Source organism: Bufo bufo, chromosome 7 (genome assembly GCF_905171765.1).
Source record: "Bufo bufo chromosome 7, aBufBuf1.1, whole genome shotgun sequence".
Lineage (NCBI taxonomy): Eukaryota > Metazoa > Chordata > Amphibia > Anura > Bufonidae > Bufo > Bufo bufo.
Genome location: NC_053395.1, coordinates 143,714,525 through 143,729,895, shown reverse-complemented (window position 1 = coordinate 143,729,895; position 15,371 = coordinate 143,714,525). Strand labels below are relative to the sequence as shown.

Here is a 15,371-nt window from a genome sequence, read left to right as displayed (position 1 = left end):
CTGGAGGTCACAATCCTCTGACCTCCACAAAAGCAACACTTAATGCAGAACTGCTCACTGAGCAGAGCATTCACCTCCAGTGCACTTTCATGAGCAGAATCTATCAGATTAAACATCATATTTACACTACTCCTGATGATAAAATCTCCAAAACAGGGTGTGTTTTTATCGTTCTACCAAGCCTTTAAGCTGAGTTCACACGGGCGAGATTTCCGCGCGGGTGCAATGCGGGAGGTGAACGCATTGCACCCGCACTGAATCTGGACCCATTCATTTCTATGGGGTTGTGCACATGAGCTGTGATTTTCACGCATCACTTATGCGTTGCGTGAAAATCGCAGCATGCTCTATATTGTGCGATTATCACATGGTTATAAGGGAAAATAATAGCATTCTTTAATACAGAATGCTTAGTAGGTGGTCAATTGAGGGTTAAAAAAATAATAATTAACTCACCTTCTCCTCTTGATCGCGTAGCTGCCGGTCTCTTCTTACTTCTTTAATCATGAGCTGCCGGCTAAAGGACCTGTGGTGACGTCATATCACATGGTCCAATCACATGATCAATCACCGTGGTGATGGACCATGTGATTGGACCATGTGATCTGACGTCACCACAGGTCCTTTAGCCGGCAGCTCATGATTAAAGAAGTAAGAAGAGACCGGCAGCTACGCGATCAAGAGGAGAAGCTGAGTTAATTATTTTTTATTTTTTAACCCTCAATTGACCACCTACTAAGCATTCTGTATTAAAGAATGCTATTATTTCCCCTTATAACCATGTTATAAGGGAAAATAATAGCATCTACACAACACCGAACCCAAACCTGAACTTCTGTGAAGAAGTTCGGGTCTGGGTACCACAGTCAGTTTTTTATCACGCGCGTGCAAAACGCATTGCACCCGCGCGATAAAAACTGAACAACGGAACGCAATCGCAGTCAAAACTGACTGCAATTGGGTACCTACTCGCGCAGGTTTGCCGCAACGCATCCGGACCTTATCCGGACACGCTCGTGTGAACTCAGCCTTAGACCTAGTGCTGTCAGCAGTTTAGAATAATCAATGAAATTTTGAATCTGACCCTTTGAATAAAAAATGTACTTTTCTTTTAGCTTGTCCCATGATGTCAGTGTGACTAAGGCCTCTTTGACACTGCCATTTGGTGCAGATCCATCATGGATCTGCACAGACGGATGCATGCATCCCTTCAGAACGGATCTGTTTGTATTATCTTTAACATTGCCAAAATGGATCCGTCTTGAACACCATTGAAAGTCAATGGGGGACGGAACAGTTTTCTATTGTGCCAGATTGTGTCAGTGAAAACGGATCCGTCCCCATTGACTTACATTGTGTGTCAGGACGGATTCGTTTGGCTCAGTTTTGTCAGACAGATGCCAAAACGCTGCAAGCAGCGTTTTGGTGTCCGCCTCCAAAGCGGAATGGAGACAAACTGATGCATTCTGAGTGGATCCTTATTTATTCAGAATGCATTAGGGCAAAACTGATCCATTTTGGACCGCTTGTGACAGCCCTGAACGGATCTCACAAACGGAAACCAAAACGGCAGTGTGAAAGTAGTCTAACTTTATACCTGGACTGGACTCAGTTATACCTTACAATTTTACGCCTCACTGGCTTTCATTGCTGACCTTTGTCTGTTTTGAATCTGTAGAAAAACATTTGCAACCAGCAGATTTTTGCCTGCTCCATTGTCTTCTCCTATTTATCAGTTTGTGTTTCAGCTGGTCACTGATGCAGACCAAGCTTGTTTGGAAAGAAGTTCTTGATTGGATAGCCTTTCTTTAAATATTTGGTCTCTGCTGTAAGTTTTTCGGTGATAGTGTAAGCTCTGTGTGTTTGTATCTAACAAATTCCAGTATGTTGTATGTATGTTCCTTGTGAAGTGCTCTTTATGTAGTTTGCTGTTGAACCTGTTCTGATTAAATTCCAGTTCAGCTCTGCTGTTTGGTTTCCTTCTCTGCTGCCATTTATGGTCGGGTCAGTATTTCAGATGAGGGTGTTCAGTAGGGATATTGTCAGGGACAATGAGGATCAATGTTGTTTGATTTGTAGGTGAATTTTTAGGGATAAATCTATGGAAGATTCAGGAAAATCGAGAGACAGGTTCAGTTATTGCCTGTTTGCTATTATCTTCATGCATCTGCTTTATTTTCTGACTATCATCATCTGTCTACTTCATTACTTGACTGACATTACCTACTTCTGTTTGTTTCCATTATCTGTTGATTATCATTATTTGGTTGCTGTCATCTAACGATGTGTTCCTATTTCTGTATATTTGTTACTTGCAGTGTTGATACGCGCTTCATAATATTATTTTTGCAACTTTCAAGTTGTTATACATGCAGAGTGCTGGGATCACTGCTAGTACCCAGGAAAGACGACTTCTATAGGTGGAAGGCTACTTTTTCAGTCATGTGAACAATCAGGATCAAAGAGAAATGAAGGGGCACAGCACAGCTAAGTGATCAGAGTTTTAGTGATCAGTGGGGGTCTCTGCACCTTGATCCTTAATGATCAAAACTTTTGACATGTCACTGACTCACTATGACATATCAGAAGTTTGTAAAAATGTTATTCAGGGAATATTCATGGAGAGATAAACCCAAGTCCTGAATTCAACAGCATATCAGTGACTTAAAGGGGTTCTGGACTTTGTTTAAACTGATGATCTATCCTCTGGATAGATCATCAGCTTCTGATCGGCGGGGGTCCGACACCCGAGACCTCCGTCGATCAGCTGTTTGAGAAGGCAGCGGCGCTCCAGCAGCGCCGCGGCCTTCTCACTGTTTACTGCAGGCCCAGTGACGTCACGACTAGTATCACTGGCCTGGGCGCGGCTAAGCTCCGTTCCCTTGAATGGAGCTTAGCCCCGCCCAGGCCAGTTGATACAAGTCGTGACGTCACTCGGCAAGCGGTAAACGGTGAGAAGGCAGCGGCACTGCTGGAGCGCCGCTGCCTTTTAAAACAGCTGATCGGCGGGGGTCCCGGATGTCGGACCCCCGCCGATCAGAAGCTGGATAGATCATCAGTTTAAACAAAGTGCGGAACCACTTTAAGTAAAAGTATATGAGAAAAAGGTTCTTATAGGTGAAAAGTGCAATCTGTCTGACTATCTATAAGCTCCAGACAGGACTGTAGTCTGCTGTTGTGCAAACCTAACATTCATGTGACAATACTTTAAAGGGGTTGTCTAAGTTAAATAAAAACTTTGGCAGCCCATGTAAGTGGTCTAAAATAACAGAAGAATTGATACTAACCTGTTTTCTTCCCTGATGCTTCCTGTGCTGTGTCCTGTCCTCCATTTTTCTTGGCTGCAGTGGTGACGTTATGAGCCCACAGGTCAGCACTGAAGCCAGTCACTGGCCTCGACTTGTATATGCTGAGGGAAGTTATTGGCTGCACAGTGAGACCTGTGTGCTCAGAACGTCACCACTGCAACCAAGAGGACAGCAGTGGGGTGGATTGGAGGACATCACTGGAAGTGGCAGGAGAGAAATGGGGTAAGTATGGCCTTCTTTGATTATTTTAACACATTTACAGGGGCTGCTAGAGTTTTTACATGGTGGAGTCACATTATTATGACAACTTTCTATTTTCAATGTTGGCAGGACGTAGCTCATGAAGGAAGGAAGTCACTTGAGTTGGCAGAAAAGGCTTCCTTTTTTGTGGCAGTATTGGAATTGGACATCCGCTCATTGGCAAAGGTTTGCCTTCTCCGATGAGTCACGTTTTCTGCTTCATTGAACAGATGGATGTTGGCGTGTCAGGCAAGATACATCAGAGAAGAAATGCCCTGCAACCATTGCTGGAAGAACACAAGCTAGTGGTGCAGCGTTATGGTCTAGAGAATTTTTTGTGGTATTCTCTGGCCCACTCATCCATGAGGAAGGCACTGTCAACCGAGTCGGGTATGAATCCATTCTTGCAAATTACATACACCCATACATGCTGATTGTCTTCCCTGGGGTGGATGGGATCTTCCTGAAAGACAATGCAACATGTCACTGTCACGGTCCCTCCCATGACAGAGGTGAGAAGATCTAAGAGACTGGCAGTACATGAGGGTATCTGACAGTCTCTCTGTTTTCTCCTTGCAGTGTTGTTGTTTGGTAATGACCACACCTCTTGTTAGGTGCAGCTTGTGGTCATTACTGAGGCTCTATTTAGTTCTGGCTCACACTGCTTACCATGCGGTTGATATTTCCTGCTGGAGTTGGTTGAGCTGGTGTGTTGTTCCTTTGGATATCCGGCTCCTCCTATCTTCTTTAAGCTAAGTGCATTTTGTTTTGCATTTTGTTGTTCGCTTGTGTTTGTTGTTTTCTAGGCCTCAGGGAGACGCTGGTTCATTCATCTGGGAAGGAACCAGTAGTCTCATTCCCTGCCACCACTCCTAGGGTTTTCCAGGGTCTCCAGGGCTAAGGTTCCGGTGTATTAATATTTCCACCTTCAGGGTCTACTCATATTGGCAGGAGTCAGGGAGAGGTCTAGGGATACCTAGGAGGTCACCATCCCTCTCCCTTAGCCTTGAGGCCTAGACTCCGGTCTATTTCCTTCTGTGTGTTATCTGGTGTTTTCCCCTCCCCATTACCTGTGCCTGACCTCCGCACGGCCATCTCGCAGTTTCAGAGACCACAGGCGGCGGCTTCCAGCAGTGGGAACCAGGCCTGCCCGGAAACTAAGGTCGCTCTCCCGGGGAGAAGTGACAACTTTGTTTGGTTCAGGGAGTCGTGCAAACTATATTTTAGACTACGTCCTAACACTTCCTAACTCTTCTGGGGACGAGAGTCAAAGAGTGGGGATTATTATTTCGTTACTGAAAGTAGACGCTCAGTCTTGGGCTTTTTCTTTGCTGACTGGATCACAATCCCTCCGGTCAGTAGATAAATTTTTCAGAGCTCTGGGACTTATCTACGATGACCCTGGCTGAGACTAAGTTGCGTGGTTTACCGCAGGGAGAGCGTTCTGCTGAGTCCTATTGCTCTGAATTTAGGAGATGGGTAGAGTTGATAGGACACCTGGATGTTCGGGTTCGACAGGTTCGGACGAACTTCGGAAAAAAGTTAGAGTTCGGGACCCGAACTTGACCCAAACTTGACCCCGAACAGGAACCCCATTGAAGTCAATGGGGACCCGAACTTTTCAGCACTAAAATGGCTGTAAAAATGTGATGGAAAGGGCTAGAGGGCTGCAAATGTCGTCAAAATGTGGTTAAGAGCATGGCAAGTGCTCTGCAAACAAATGTGGATAGGGAAATGACTTAAAATAACATAAAATACGTAAAAATAAAAAATAATAATCTTGCTCTAGGAGGACCAGGTCCATATGGAGTAGGAGGTTGAGGAGGCGGTGGATGTGGCGGTGTAGGTGGAAGTGGCGGTGGAGGAGGAGAAGGTAGCCTACACTTCTTTTTGGTTTTAAATGTATTAGTATTTTTTTCAATTAGGGTACACCCCAAAACATTAGGAAATATAACCCTCCAGTCGTGCTAAACACACGTTCAGACAATACACCGGCTGCAGGGCAGGCCAGCACCTTCAAGGCATAAAGGGCAAGCTCAGGCCATGTGCCCAATTTGGAGACCCAGAAGTTGCAGGGGCTGACCCCTGTCAGTTAGTTCGTGTAGGCGTGTGCATACTTACTGCCCCACCATGTCGCACGTCCCCGTGATGTTCACGATCCAATTTGATATCTACTTTATCAACTTTCGATGTTCTTTTATGGTGCATGGTGATCACGGGTGGCGGGGAATCAGGGTTCCAGGCCAGAGAGGGAGCGTGAGAAAGAGACCAAATTTAAGGGAGATAAATTAATAAAAAATGTAGGACAAATGTAGGACAAATTACAGAAGCCCAAATGTGGGCCAAAAAAATCAAGCGGAATTGTGGGAAAAGCTATTGAGGCTCAAATCTTGGCCAAAAGAGTATAGCGGAAATGTGGTACAACTTGTTTAAGTTTAAGCATTGAATCAAAGGAGGTGGTGCACATCAATTAAAGAAGCATTTCAGAAATTTTATTCCCTGTCACCTATGCAGAGCAGGGGTTTATTCACGTCTAAAATTGTATAATGTCAACCCAAGAATGTAACGGAAAAATTACAGAAATTAATTAACCTGTCTACTTGGTAGAGCAGGGGTCTATGACAGAAAACAATTGTTTATTGTCACCCGAAAATGTAAACTAAAAATTATTGAAATTTATTAAGCTGTCAACTAGGTAGAGGAGGGGTATATTACACCCAAAAATTTGTGAATTTGACCCTAAAATGTAACTGACAAATGTTTTTTTTTTTTTTACCGGTCTAATAGGTATAGCAGTGGTACTTCACACCAAAAAATTGCAGAATTTTACCATAAAATGTAACAGACAATTTTTTTTATTGTTTAACCTGTCTACTAGGTATAGCAGTGGTATTTCACACCCAAAAATTGTTGAATTTCAACTGAAAATGTAACTGACTATTTATTTAATTTTTTAACCGGCCTACCAGGTATAGCAGTGGTACTATACACCCAAAAAATGGTAAATTTCACCCGAAAATGTAAATGACTATTTATTTTATTTTTTAACCGGCCTACCAGGTATAGCAGTGGTACTATACACCCAAAAATTTGTAAATTTCACCCGAAAATGTAAATGACAAAGTAGTGAAATGATATAAAATAAAACACGTACAAAAAAAATAATAATTTGATTTATGAGGTGGAGTTCCATATGGAATAGGAGTTTGAGGAGGCGGTGGACGTAGCGGTGTAGGTGGAAGCGGCGGTGGAGGAGGACGAGGTAGCCAACACAGGTTTTTGGTTTTCATTTAATTTTTTAAAATTAGGGTACACTCCGAAATACAAACATGAGCAATTGCGCTACAGTATAACAATGGCTGGTTAGTGCTGGTATACATGTCTATTCTGGACAAGGTACGGACATGTCCTGAGGGATCCGTGCCTGGTTCATTTTAATGAACGTGAGCTTGTCCACATTGGCTGTGGACAGGCGGCTGCGCTTGTCTGTGATGACGCCCCCTGCTGTGCTAAACACACGTTCAGATAATACACTGGCTGCAGGGCAGGCCAGCACCTCCAAGGCATAAAGGGCAAGCTCAGGCCATGTGCCAATTTGGAGACCCAGAAGTTGAAGGGGGCAGAGCCGTCATTCAGTACGTGTAGGCGTGTGCACACATACTGCTCAACCATGTTGGTGAAATGCTGCTAAGACGTTCCATATCAGCTGGTGGTGCTGGTTGTTGTGGCGTGCTAACAAAGCTTTTTCACATTTCGGCCATGTTAACCATACCTTCTGAGGTGCTGGCGGTGCCCCAGCTGCATTGGCAACCTCTTCCTCGTCCTCTGCCATCGCCTTGTGCTTCCACTGTGCCCCCGCTGTCAGGTGGGAATGCCACCAGCAGCGCGTCTACCAGCACGCGCTTGTACTCGCGCATCTTACGATCACGCTCCAGTGAGGGAATTAAGGACGGTACGTTGTCCTTGTAATGGGGATCCAGCAGCGTGGCCACCCAGAAATCAGCACAAGTTAGAATATGGGCAACTCGGCGGTCATTGCGGAGACACTGCAGCATGTAATCGCTCATGTGTGCCAGGCTGCCCAGAGGCAACGAAAAGCTGTCCTCTGTGGGAGGTGTATCGTCTGTGTCGTCTGTATCCCCCCATCCACGCACCAGTGATGGCCATGAGCTGGTCTGGGTGCCACCCTGCTGTGAACATGGTTCCTCCTCCTCCATCTCCTCCTCCTCATCCTCCACCTCCTCATCCTCCAGAACTGTGCCCTGGCTGGACAATTGTGTACCTTGGGTTTGTGGGTGCAGGAACCCACCCTCGGAGCCACTTGTGGATGACTGGCCGGAAACCCTACGAAATGATCCCTCTTCCTCCTCCTTCTCCTGTGCCACATCCTCTTCCATCATAGCCAGGAGCGTTTTTTCAAGGAGGCATAGAAGTGGGATAGTAACACTGAGAATGGCGTTATTGGCACTAGCCATGTTGGTGGAGTACTCGAAACAGCGCAACAAGGAACACAGGTCTCGCATGGAGGCCCAGTCATTGGTGGTGAAGTGGTGCTGTTCCGCCAAGCAACTCACCCGTGCTTGCTGCAGCTGAAACTCCACTATTGCCTGCTGCTGCTCGCACAGTCTGGCCAGCACGTGCAAGGAGGAGTTCCACCTTGTGGGCACGTCGCATATGAGGCGGTGAGCGGGAAGGCCGAAGTTACGCTGCAGCGCTGACAGGCGAGCAGCAGCAGGGTGAGAACGCCGAAAGCACGCACAGATGGCCTGCACTTTATGCAGCAGCTCTGACATATCGGGGTAAGTTTTAAGGAATCTCTGCACCACCAAATTCAGCACATGCGCCAGGCAAGGGATGTGCGTCAAACCGGCTAGTCCCAGAGCTGCTACGAGATTTCGCCTATTATCGCACACCACCAGGCCGGGCTTGAGGCTGACTGGCACAAACCACTCATCGGTCTGTTGTTCAAGGCCCGTCCACAGCTCCTGCCGGTGTGGGGTTTGTCCCCCAAACAGATAAGTTTTAAAACTGACTGTTGTTGTTTACCCCTGGCTGTGCTGAAGTTGGTGGTGAAGGTGTTACTGTAACGGGGTGCCAAAGGCGCACTCGGTCTTCCATCAGCCGCAGACCTGCTGCTTAGCTTCGGGAGCGAGGATCTGTGTTTCACCTTGTTCCCAGGGCATCTTTGCTAGCTGGGAGGCTCCCTGCTCCTAGGTCTGCCTTGAGCGCCGAGCTGATCACTCGGTGCTCGACTGGTCGGTCATGTGATGCTGGCCACGTCACATGACCCTCACTCCCCACTATAAATACAGGCAGCTTGCTGGCCACAGGTTGCCTGTTAATTTTAGGTATCTGGTGATTGTTTTGTTCCTGCATACTTATCTGATCCTGTGTTCCCTGACGATTCTCTGCCTGCTCCTCCTGTACTGCGCATCTCTCCTGGTATCCTGACCCCGGCTTCCACCTGACGATTCTTTGCGGACTCCTGTTGTACTTCGTTTCTCTCCTGGTATTTGACCTCGGCTTTTCCTGACTATTCTCTGCTCATTCCTTTGTACTGCGTAGCTCTTTAGGTATTGACCCGGTTCGTTCACGTTCCGTTATTTGTCTTGTCTGTCTTCCCAGCACGTATCCTAAGTTAGGGACTGCCGTCTAGTTGTCCCCTGTCATTAGGACTTGCTAAGCAAGTAGACAGGGCCAGGGGTGAGGGTGGAGCGCAGTGGTCATTATCCTCCCCCCTGTGTGTAGTGTACGTTACCGTCACAGATTAACAGGCCGTAACCTAACCACTGTATCATGAATCCTCTGGTGACCCTGACTGACCGTGTCTCTAACTTGACGCAGATGGTGCATGAGCTAGGGGAGAAACTCTGTTCTTTTGAGCTAGGACAAGGTACTTCCATCCCTCAGGCCTCCAGTCCACATTTAGAGCCCCAGATTAAGCTTCCTGAGCCCTTTTCTGGAGATCGGAAGAAGTTTCTTTCCTTTAAAGAAAATTGTAAACTTTTTTTCTGTTTGCGCCCCGTATCCTCTGGCCCCGAGAGTCAACGCGTGGGCATTGTCATTTCCCGGTTACAGGGTGATCCCCAGGACTGGGCATTTTCTTTACCTGCTGACGCCAGTTGTTTAACATCAGTGGAGGGTTTTTTTCAGGCCCTGGGTACCCTGTATGATGAACCAGACAGGACACTGGTAGCCGAGACTGCTCTAAAAGTTCTGGTTCAGGGCGATCTACCTGCGGAGGAGTATTGCACCCAATTCATAAAGTGGTGTGTTCCCTCAGGATGGAATGAACCAGCACTTAAGAGTCAGTTCAGGTCAGGTGTGTCTGATAACTTACAGGATCTTCTAGTGAGTTATCAGCTTCCAGAGACTCTAGAGGAGATGATGACCCTTGTAGTCCGACTTGACCGACGGGTTAGAGAGAGACAACAGGAACGACAGTTCTCTTCCCAGATGGTGGTCCAGCCTGAGGTCTATCCCAGAAACAACGCTGAGGTCTCTACCGAAGAACCCATGCAGGTCGGCATGACTCAAGGGAATCTGCGCCGCAGACGTGGAGTGTGTTTTTACTGCGGAGGTCCTGACCATTGGATCAACCAGTGTCCAAAGAAGGCCTTCTACATTAAGTCTCCCAAGGCAAGGCAACCTAAAGACCAGGTACACCCTGATATTACGAAATGTAAACTTTTGGTACCTATAACAATATCTCTGGGGGTTAATAAATGGCCAGGTAAGGCCTTTATTGACTCTGGTTCAGCGGCCAGCTTTATTGACTCTGAGTACGCCATTAGACTGGGTATTCCAATTTTTTCTCTTCCTACACCTATCCATGTCATGGCTATTGACACCACTCCCCTGGTAGGTGGTACGGTGAGGTCATGTACCTCAGAGATTTTTTTAACCGTGGGGGTGTGCCACTCTGAGAAATGTTCCCTCTTAGTCCTGGAGAACTTACCGGTCGAGGTGGTACTAGGGTTGCCTTGGCTCCGATTACACAACCCCACTATTGATTGGTCCAGGGGGAGCTGGTGAAATGGGGACCTAAGTGTGACTCGTGCTTGTCTGTGGTACAAGCTGGGGTCTCAGTAAAATCTGATATATTACCCACGGTCATTAGGGAATATTCTGATGTGTTCTCATCACCTACCCTAGGGGGTCTACCACCCCATAGACCTTATGATTGCGCTATAGAGTTAGTAGAAGGTGCCAGGTTTCCTAAGGGGCGTATTTATAATCTCTCTCAGCCCGAACGCAAGGCCATGGAGGATTATATTATGGAAAGCTTCGGTAAGGGGCACATTAGACCTGTCTCTCCTATGGGAGCAGGGTTTTTCTTCGTTAAGAAGAAGGATGGTGGTCTTAGGCCTTGTATCGATTACCGGAAATTGAATAAGATCACTATCCTGAATAGATACTCTCTCCCATTCATTATGGATTTATTTAACCAGGTTCTGGGGGCAACTTGGTTTTCTAAGATTGACCTGAAAGGGGCATATAATCTAATCCGAATCAAGGAGGGAGACGAATGGAAGACGGCGTTCAATACTCCGGCAGGGCACTTTGAATATCAGGTTATGCCTTTTGGACTCAGCAATGCCCCAGCTGTGTTCCAAAACTTTATGAATGATATTCTTAGAGAGTTTTTAGGTAAATTTGTCATTGTCTATCTTTACAACATTTTGATATTTTCTCCTGATTTCAAATCTCATGTGTCTCATGTTAGACAAGTATTAGAGGTGTTGAGGGAGAATCAGTTGTCCGCTAAACAAGAGAAATGTGTCTTTGGTGTACAGGAGATACTATTTCTAGGGCATGTCCTGACCCCTCACGCCTTCAAGATGGATCCTGGTAAGGTACTAGCTATTAAGGAATGGGTAAGGCCTTCATCCTTAAAGGCCTTACAAAGGTTCTTAGGTTTTGCCAATTACTAACGTAAATTTATTAAGAATTTTTCAGTAATTGCTAAACCGTTGACCGACCTTGCTAAGAAAGGGGCGGATTTGGAGAACTGGTCTACTGAGGCCATTACTTCGTTTGAAACACTAAAAAAGGCATTCAGTAGCGCTCCCATTCTGATCCAGCCAGATCAGGAGAGTCCTTTTATTGTGGAGGTGGATGCGTCTGAGGACGGCGCAGGAGCAGTCCTTTCACAAGGTCCTACTAGTCTAACTAACCTAAGACCGTGTGCATTCTTTTCCAGAAAATTTTCTTCAACCGAGAGAAACTATGACATAGGGAATTGGGAGTTGCTGGCCATTAAGTGGACATTTGAGGAGTGGAGGCATTTTCTGGAGGGGAAGGCATTGTGTAACTGTTGTCACTGACCATAAGAACCTTATGTTTCTCGAATCTGCTAAGAGGTTGAATCCCCGTCAGGCTAGATGGGCACTGTTTTTTACTCGTTTTGAATTCTCCATTACTTTCAGGCCTGGAAGTAAAAACGTAAAGGCTGATGCATTATCTCGGAGCTTCCATGCTTTTCAGCCTACAGAGGCACCGCCTGAATCCATCCTACCAGCAAATATCTTCGTAGCAGCCTTAATCCAAGATATCTCGGCTCTCATCAGGGCTGAACAACATCTGGCACCGGCAACCACCCCAACAGATAAGTTGTTTGTTCTCATACAATTTCGTCTCCAGCTGTTGGGTGAGTGTCATGATTCTGCCTTTTGTGGACATCCTGGTTTTGAGGGCACTAGAGAGCTGGTTTCTAGATCCTATTGGTGGCCCACTCTATTTAGGGATGTCAAGTCCTACGTGTCAGCCTGTGAGGTTTGTGCTAGGTCTAAGACACCTAGGACTCACCCTGCTGGTAACCTACGACCCCTACCCATTCCCAGTAGACCCTGGTCCCATATCTCGATGGACTTTATTACTGACCTGCCACCGGCGGAGGGTAAGACTGTGGTTTGGGTAGTGGTCGATAGGTTTAGCACGATGGTTCATTTCATTCCTCTGTCTAAACTCCCGAATGCCAAGAACCTGGCATCTATTTTTGTGAAAGAAATTGTACGGTTACATGGTATCCCGAAAAATATTGTATCTGACAGGGGTGTGCAGTTTGTGTCCACATTTTGGAGGGCTAACCCAGTATTGTTTAGGTTCGAGCTGCCCGAGTCATTCCACATTCATAATGTGTTCCATAAATCTCTACTTAAAAGGATCTGTGTTTGACCTTGTTCCCAGGGCAGCGTTGCTAGCTGGGAGGCTCCCTGCTCCTAGGTCTGCCTTGAGCGCTGAGCTGATCACTCGGTGCTCGACTGGTCGGTCTGTCGGTCATGTGATGCTGGCCACGTCACATGACCCTCACTCCCCACTATAAATACAGGCAGCCTGCTGGCCACAGGTTGCCTGTTAATTTTAGGTATCTGGTGATTGTTTTGTTCCTGCATACTTACCTGATCCTGTGTTCCCTGACGATTCTCTGCCTGCTCCTCCTGTACTGCGCATCTCTCCTGGTATCCTGACCCCGGCTTCCACCTGACGATTCTTTGCAGACTCCTGTCGTACTTCGTTTCTCTCCTGGTATTTGACCTCGGCTTTTCCTGACTATTCTCTGCTCATTCCTTTGTACTGCGTAGCTCTCTAGGTATTGACCCGGTCCGTTCACGTTCCGTTATTTGTCTTGTCTGTCTTCCCAGCACGTATCCTAAGTTAGGGACTGCCGTCTAGTTGTCCCCTGTCATTAGGACTTGCGAGGCAAGTAGGCAGGGCCAGGGGTGAGGGTGGAGCGCAGTGGTCACTATCCTCCCCCCTGTGTGTAGTGTACGTTACCGTCACAGTTAAGCTGACCGGATGAGGAGCTGATAGAGGATAAGGAAGCAGATTAGGAGGAGGAAGCAACAGGAGGCAAACTGAAGCGCCCTGCAATCCTCGGTGATGGAAGGACGTGCGCCAAACTGCCCTCCACCTCAGGCCCAGCCGCCACTGCATTTACCCAGTGTGCTGTTATGGAAATATAACGGCCCTGACCGTGCTTACTGGACCACGTATCCGTAGTCAGGTGCACCTTGCCACAGATGGCATTGCGCAGTGCACACCTGATTTTGTCCCCTACTTGGTTGTGCAGGGAAGGAATGGCTCGCCTTGAAAGGTAGTGGTGGCTGGGCACGACATACTGTGGGTCAGCCACCGCCATAAGGCTTTTAAAACTATCTGTCTCCACCAGACAGAATGACAGCATTTCAAAGGCCAGTAATTTAGAAATCCTGGCATTCAGGGATCGCGGGTGGGTAGGGGGGTACTTCCTCTTCCTCTCCAGCATTTGGGAGATGGAGAGCTGAACGCTTCCGTGGGACATTGTGGAGATGCTTGGTGACCCAGGTGTTGGTGTTGCTGGCAGATCCTCTGTTTGCGAGGTGGCACTGTCACTCCAGAGGTGGATGAAGAGGCCGAGACAGCAGCAAAGGAGGAAGCAGGAGGAGCCAGAGACCTTTCTTGGTTTTTGAGGTGTCTACTCCACTGCAGCTCGTGCTTTGCACTTAAATGCCTGGTCATGCAGGTTGTGCTCGGGTTGAGAACGTTTATGCCCCGCTTTAGGCTTTGATTGCACAGCGTGCAAACCCCTCGTGTCTTGTCGTCAGCACATTGTCTGAAGAACTGCCACGCCAGGGAACACCTTGGAGCTGGCTTTGGTGTGCTCGGTCCCTTGCTGTGGTGGGCAGTAGAAGGCATACTGTCTAGAGGACGGCCGCTCTGCTTTTGCACCCTGCTCCCTCTTCTGCTGTGCTGGTGGCTCTGTGCAACCTCCGCCTCTTCCTCCGAACTACATAGGTTACTCGCATGACCTTGATTCCATGTGGGGTCGAGGACCTCATCGTCCTCCACATCATCTTCCACCCAGTGTTCACCCCTGCCTTCCTTGTTGGTCTGCACACTTTCGAAAGCCCCAGCAGTTGGCACCTGTGTTTCGTCATCATCCGAGACGTGCTGCGATGGTCCTCCCATGTACTCATCTTGAAAGATAAGTGGTTGGGCATCGGTGCACTCAATCTTTTTTACTTCTGGGGCAGGGCTAGGTGGAAAGCCCTGGGAAACCCTGCTAACAGAGTCATCAAAAAGCAGAAGAGACTGCTGCATGACTTGGGGCTCAGACTGCTTGGCTGATTTCCAATGGGGTGAGGTGAAAGACTGATGGACATCGGCTGCAGGTGCCAACTGTGGTCTTTCAGCAGGAGACTGGGTGGGAGACAATGTGAAGGAACTAGATACACTGTCAGCAACCCAATCTACTATCGCCTGTACTTGTTCAGGCCTCACCATTCATAGAGCAGCATTCGGCCCGACCAAAGACCGCTGCAGGTTTTGTCGCCTACTCGCACCTGAGGAAGGGGTTTCACTTGTGCGTGTAGCTGGCACAGATCGACCATGTCCTCTCCCTGCAACAGGAGCTCCACCAGCAGCACCACGACCTGGGCCACGTCCCTTATTTGACGCTCTCCTCATATTTTTCGAATTTAGGATCTTGCCCTAAATGGGTGTTTAATTAATAGTAGAATAGAACGACAGTATGTAAAGGGTGTTTCTCACACGGCCTGAACCAGACTAGGCCTCAATTAAAGATTTCTTTGACCAAAATCGCTGTATTTCAAATGCTTGAATCAAACCCCTGTATGTAGAGGGTGTATCTCACAAGGCCTGAACCAGTGTAGGCCTAAATTAAATATTTCTTTGCCCAAAATGGCTGTATTTCAAATGGCTGTATTTCAAATGCCTGAATCAAACCCCTGTATGTAGAGGGTGTATCTCACAGGGCCTGAAACAGTGTAGGCCTGAATTAAAGATTTCTTTGCACAAAATAGCTGTATTTCAAATGGCTGT

General features: G+C 47.3%; 1 protein-coding gene across 1 annotated transcript in view; it reads right to left on the bottom strand.

The window, feature by feature from the left end:
• LOC121008794 (aldehyde oxidase-like) overlaps positions 1 to 15,371 on the bottom strand; it is a 223,558-nt gene that overhangs the window by 30,024 nt on the left and 178,163 nt on the right. The window lies entirely within an intron of this gene.